Here is a 6,557-nt window from a genome sequence, read left to right as displayed (position 1 = left end):
AAGAATATGTTCCTTTTTACTCTTAAAAGCCATAACCCAGCTAAAAGTAGTATCCAGATTAGAAAGAATATTGCTCAGGCTAAAATCACAAGCAACAACATCCCATCTATATCTAGCTACAACTCAATCAAAGAACAAGTGACTATAGAATAGTCTCTTTATAGCAGCAAAAAACGACAAGCCTCATCGCCTATCTAGCCTATCTTAGTCAAGTTATCTTTAATCAGAATACTATTCCTAAAATTTAATCAAATAAAAAATTTAACTCTTAAAGAGATTTTAGTTTTCAAAAAAAAAAAACGCAAGGAAAATCTATCTGATGAGTTTTCACGGGACGAGCTCAACCACCGTTTTAGAGAAATATTATTAAAATCTGGCTATGCTCAACCACTCTCACCTCTAAACCAAACATTTTAATGGCTGCCTCTAACCACTTGAGGATATCTGCTGAACCATGAAAATTGAAAAGTGGCAAAGCAGCTGAAAGCCTGAAACCAAACGAAAGCAATTCTTTCGCGAGCATAAGCTGAGCAGCAAACTGCGGCTTGGGTTGGGAATTATCGATCGCCGCCCTCCCGCCCGCCGCGGCCGCATCTCCGCCTTTCCCGCCGGCCCGCAACTCCAAGCCGCTGCCTTCTCTTGTCCCTCCCCTCTGCCGCGTTGAGGAGGTCGCGCACTTGTTCGGGCGGCGTTTGAGGGGCGACCTGGAAACAGAATTAGAAATCGAGCCAGGTATCCCTAAAGGAGCTCTTGACGAGGCTCTTCCGCGGCTCGGACTGGTGAGAGCTCCGTCTTCTGTCAATTTCCCTCAAAAGATTTTGAAGTTCAGAACAGACGGCGCTGAACTTCGTTCTATATGTATTTTCTTCCGCGTGATCTGATCTGATTATTTCAGTACGTACCTGAGTATTCTTGTTCGAAAGGTATTAGATGCTTGATTAGAAAAGCTGTCATCTTACTTAAGCCTAATTCCCACTCCTTCTACACCCTGTTACCGTTTCTTACTATCGCTCCATTTCGTTGTAAATCTGCACAATGCAAAGAAAGGACTTCATATTTAGCATGCTCTTCTTGGCCAAAAAAAAAGGAGGTGTAACCCAGCAGTACTGTTATGCAGACTTGTGCCTATGCCGAATTTGCTAAATTTTTAACATTTACAAATTTTGCTAAATTTGCTAAATTCCGACAAAGTTTGTTTCGGTAAGCATCGACCACATCGCAACTCAAGAGCTAATTTCTGACATGGGTACATATAAAAATGACTTCCTGGTCTCCTTGTAATAGGTCACCAGTAATACTAATTTTGTGTCATGTTCTGTTGAAGAGATATGTTGTTGGGTGATAATCATGATGAAGGAACTGATATATAACGGGGTAGCCAACTGATCAGCGAATATGTTTTTCAATAGGAGACCAACTCAACTAGTAACTAACCGAAAATATTCCCATGTGACGATCACTATTCATTTGTAGGACTAGAGAGTATATCTCTAGAACTGACTATGATACCTGCTTATGTTAATGCAAACTCATGCAATGAGAAAATTTATCTAGGTTGCTAAATGGTTGAAAAGTTTTTCCATAATTATTGATTTTTACAATCAAGCGGAGATGACTTTGCAAAATTGAACACATTGGTTTATCTGCTCATCTCTTCCTTAACATGAGATAACTTTCTACAACTGCATACAGACAAGGACTAACAAATTATATCATCATTGCAGGGTTCCAATAATGATGTCCGCAGCTGTCCCAATCATGATGTCTGCAGCCGGTGGTTTCTCATCAGCAGTTATCGGGCGTATTTTTGACAAGACAGTAGACTTCCTTGAGAGCAACTACCATCTAAACGGTGCTACTAAAGAGCTTCTGACCAAACTGCAGTCAAATCTCACCGTGGTGAAGGCCATAACTGAAGTGGCTGACAATCAGCTTATCATCAACACTAGTCTTACCAAGTGGCTGAGCAATCTCCATGATGTTGCCTATGAAGCAGAGGATGTGCTTGACAATTTTGATTTTCATGAGATATCCGCTGGAAAGCGCAAGTTGAGCGAAGCCATATCATCATCGGTTAGGACCTTGAAGAGTTTGGTTGTGCCCGATGAGGGCATAAAAATGCTTGAATCTGTTGTGCTAAAGCTAGATCATCTTTCTGCAACGTCCAACACATTTCTAGAGGTCCTGAAGCACAGTAATTCAACTTCCATGAAAGAGGAAGGAACTGGGGGAGAAACTACTTCTCGTGTTCCAGTTGATGTTAAGGTGTTTGGCCGTGATGAAATTCTACAGTGGGTACTGAAAATTATTGTGGGTTACTCTGGCTCAGAACCAGAATCCAGCAGCATAAGAGAAAAACTTGGGGCAAGGTACCGCATTGGTGTATGAGCGGGGTTGGGAAAACAACTCTTGCTCAGGTAATTTACAATCATGATAATGTGATAGGTCACTTTACTCAGAGAGCATGGGTATATGTTTCAAAACACTATAGCTTGAAAAGAACACTGCAAGAGATTTTTCACTCTTTTAAAGGAATTGGTTCCTCTTTTCACTACACAGATAGTTTGGAAACAACTTTCAACAATATTCAAAGTGTCATCCATCCGGATGGGAGATTCCTTCTTGTGCTAGACAGTGTTTGGGATGAGATGTGTGACCACTGGAGTAGTTTGCTAACTGCCATAGCTTGTGAAATGCCCGGAAGTGTAGTTCTTGTCACGACGCAAAGCAAAAGGGTTGCAGATAGAGTAGCCACAATGTGTAAAGTTCGGCTAGAACCTTTGCCATGGGAGAGTTTTTGGTCAGCTTTCCAGTATTTTGCATTTGGCCCTACATATTTTCTGGCTGAGGACAATCAGGATCTGTTGTTAATTGGTGAGCAGATAGCACAAAAACTAGATGGTCTTCCATTAGCAGCAAAAGTAATGGGAAATTTGTTGAGAGCCAGATTAAATGTAGACCGGTGGAGAAGCATTCTGGAGAGTGATTGGTGGGATTTGAGTGAAGCTTTTTGTGAAATCCTTCCGTGCATGGGAATTAGTTATCAAGACCTACAACCTAGACAAAGGCAGAGCTTTGCTTTCTGTTCAATTTTTCCAAAGAACTACTTGTTTGATAAGGATAGAATGGTCATTATGTGGATTTCTCACAATTTTATCAAACACAGTGAATTTGATGGCACTAGATTGGAGGATATTGGAAGTAAATTGTTTGATGAACTTGTGGAAAGATCATTTTTCCAGCCTACATTTGATAAGAAGTGGTACACTATGCATGATCTAGTTAGAGCTCTAGCAATTTTTGTTTCTTCATATGAATGCTTCCTCCACAAAGAGACCTCACAAAGAGCATCACCAACTGCTCGCCACTTGGCTTTGCAAGTTAGTAATCAACTGCACATTCATGAACTCAACAAGTACAAAAATTTGAGGACAATCTTACTGTTTGGTCACTGTGACAGTAATGCAATCTGCGATGTTGTGGACAATATGTTAGCCAACTCAAGAAGCATTCGAGTGTTGGATTTATCTCATTTGGAGGTTCTGACAAATATGCTACCCAACATTCCATCATTAAAAAGTTTGAGGTTCTTCGATCTTTCCTTCACAAGAGTTAATAATCTGCGAAGCTTCCCTTGTAATCTTTCAGCTCTATACCTCCGTGGATATGGCCGAGATTCTATTCCTAAAAGTATTAATATGCTTGCCAACTTGCAGCACTTGTATGTTGATGCTACAGCTCTCTCTCTGATTCCTAGTATTGGGAAACTGAATCAACTTCAAGAATTAGAAAACTTCAGTGCTGGAAGGAGAAATGGATTCATGGTCAATGAGTTGAAGAACATGCAAGAGCTATCTGGGAAAATTTGCATCAGCAATATCCATGTCATCAAGAATATGCATGAGGCAAAGGACGCAAATATGATTGGGAAGAAACACCTTGAAGCCTTGGTGTTGAAGGGGAGAAATGTATCCTCAGATATACTTGCAGGATTGCAGCCACACTCAAATCTACAGGAGCTCATGATTGAAGGTTACGGGGCCACAACTTTCCCAGGCTGGATGTTACAAGCTCACATCTTCACAAAACTTCAGACCCTTCATGTTGTCAACTGCCGACTTCTATCTGTACTTCCCCCATTTGGAAAATTCCCGTCACTCAAACATCTCATTCTAGATAACTTGCCTTCAGTGGTGCATGCTGATGGAACATCTTTTGGTTGTCTTAGAAGTTTGGAGGACTTGAAAGTTTCTTCGATGACATCATGGTTAAGCTGGTCACATTGTGAAGAAGACCATGGGCCTCTCCTACCACACATCAATAGGTTTAAACTTGACAGCTGCTCATTACTGAAAGAAGTGCCCTCTCTGTCATTTATGTCTTCGTTGTCGGAACTTGAGATTTCAGATTGTGGTGACTTTGTGAAGGCACTGCCAGAATATGGACAAGTCTTGGCATGTCTCACAAAATTAAGTATGTCTTACTGCGATCATCCAGTCCAACTCTCTAGGCATCAGTTAAAGTCATTGGAGTCTTTGTATCTTAGAAAATGTGGAGGGCTACGTTTGATTGATGGGTTACACAACTTTCCAAATCTCAGGAAAGTTGATGTTCATGGTTGCCCCGACATTCTTGCTGAATTGGTAGACAGATCAAGTAGACAGGATGGCCAAGGTGTACCTCACCTTACTAGTCTAAGAACAGATGACAGCTTGTTGCATGGACATTGTTTCCTTCCCTCAGTGCGAGATCTGCGCATCTCCTTTTTGGTGGTTCTTCAATTTAACCCTGAGCAGCAGGGATGGTTTAAACAGTTAGTCTCTCTCGAAAAACTCGAGTTTGGATATTGTTCTTTTCTTGAGCAACTCCCTTCTACTTTAAGCGGGCTTACCTCCTTAAAAGTACTTAGAACCTGGGGGGTCAGTTTGAAAAAACCAGTGTCACTGGTAGGAGTTGTGCCACAGAGCCTCCAAGAATTTATTATGGAAAGGTTTGACATGGAAGATAATTTTCAACCGGGGGGATCAGATTGGTCAAAGATTTCTCATGTCCCATACATTCGGTTTAATGGGAAGACTGTTCAAAATCTATCAATTGATGCTGCTTCATCGTCCTCAGCCCACCAGAGTTGAGCAACCATTCATCTAGCCGCATTGCCTGCTACAAATAATATCTCTGTAAGCATGGTATACAGTTGTGCTACAAACTTTTTGACTATAACTCTAGAAGACGATCAACTAGGGGAGAGAAAACAGCTAGAAATCTTGGCCTCGTGCAGCATGACACCTTGCAGGCCCCTCTTTAAGGCTCTGATCGTTTCATTTTTTATTTGGTACAGGAGAAAGTGTGCGACAGTGGTTTGGCGCCTGATGTGCTGCCATAACTACCGTCTACAGTCAAACGGAGATGGCGGTAACCGGGAAGCTTGACTCACCATAGGTAATATTCTGCGGCGTCTTGTTTTGGGAGCAATAATTTTCTCTGTTTCACTCCGGGAACTCAAATGTGAAATTGCTGTGTTACATCAGTCCCTCGATAGTAACTCGGATATGCTTGTTGAGTATTCCGGAAAGCAAGCGCGGTGATTCGTAAATCCATGCCTGCTCACTGATTGGAACGGGTCCTGTATGTAAATGACTGACTGGTTGCGACTGAACTGAACTGGTGGTAATCAGGGCAGCAGGGGAGATGAAACATCATGTACAATAGGGAGGGTTCGAGATCATCGTTTCCGAGCAAGACGGCCTTGTCGAGAAGAAGCTGTCTCATCTTGGCCGCCTGACTCATCTTATCATTTCAGTAGATCTAACATAATATGCTTGGTCTGATCACAAGGATGGTGTCTGAATAAACTCGCTGGCGGGTGCATGGTCTGTGTGTCCGTGCGAAGTTTCGGTATAGTAGAAACTGTAAAAAATAAACAAATTGCTGACAGTATAAAGCCGTTGTATACGAGTATTTTTGTCAGAAATTTGTCTTCTTTGTATTTTCCAATTGAAAACGTATTTTTGAAGGAAATCACTGACGTGCAACCTTGATATATTATGTCTCGCTATGACGTGTTACCTAAAAAGATCTTTTTACATTAAATTAGTGCCAATTAGTATACTTGTTCTCATAAAGAAACTTACAATAGCTTGGTGTACAATAGAAGGGGTCTCAAAGATTTCCACGGCACGTGGTTTCACCGAGAGGCGAACACGTAAAAAGCTACATGCTCGATACCCACAAAAACACGACGATCCTTGTCAAAGGAAGACAATGAATCATGAATGCCAATGCAATGTGCACAACTCGTGGCGAGAATTTTATATTCACTGGACTGCTCGTACATTTAAGAATGATGCCAATATTTCACGTAAAAAAATGATGCCAATATTTCACGTAAAAAAATGATGCCAATATTTCCTTTGCTTTTGCTCATAAGTAATAATTTCTGGCGTGCAATCTTATATATATGTCTCGCTATGTATTTTTTGTGCAGAACTTTTGGGCACCGAAAAGTGGGATTTGGCAGAAATTTCTGGTATACAATCTTGATGTATATGCCTCGCTGC

The 6,557-nt window shown here is 41.3% G+C and overlaps 1 pseudogene; it reads left to right on the top strand.

Annotated features, from left to right (window-relative positions):
* Window positions 1–506: 506 nt before the first annotated feature.
* LOC124681138 lies at window positions 507–5,986 on the top strand (annotated as a pseudogene).
* Window positions 5,987–6,557: the final 571 nt, after the last annotated feature.

This window comes from Lolium rigidum, unplaced genomic scaffold (genome assembly GCF_022539505.1).
Source record: "Lolium rigidum isolate FL_2022 unplaced genomic scaffold, APGP_CSIRO_Lrig_0.1 contig_34263_1, whole genome shotgun sequence".
Lineage (NCBI taxonomy): Eukaryota > Viridiplantae > Streptophyta > Magnoliopsida > Poales > Poaceae > Lolium > Lolium rigidum.
The sequence above is the reverse complement of the archived record's forward strand: the minus strand, read 5'-3'. Positions and strand labels throughout refer to the sequence as shown.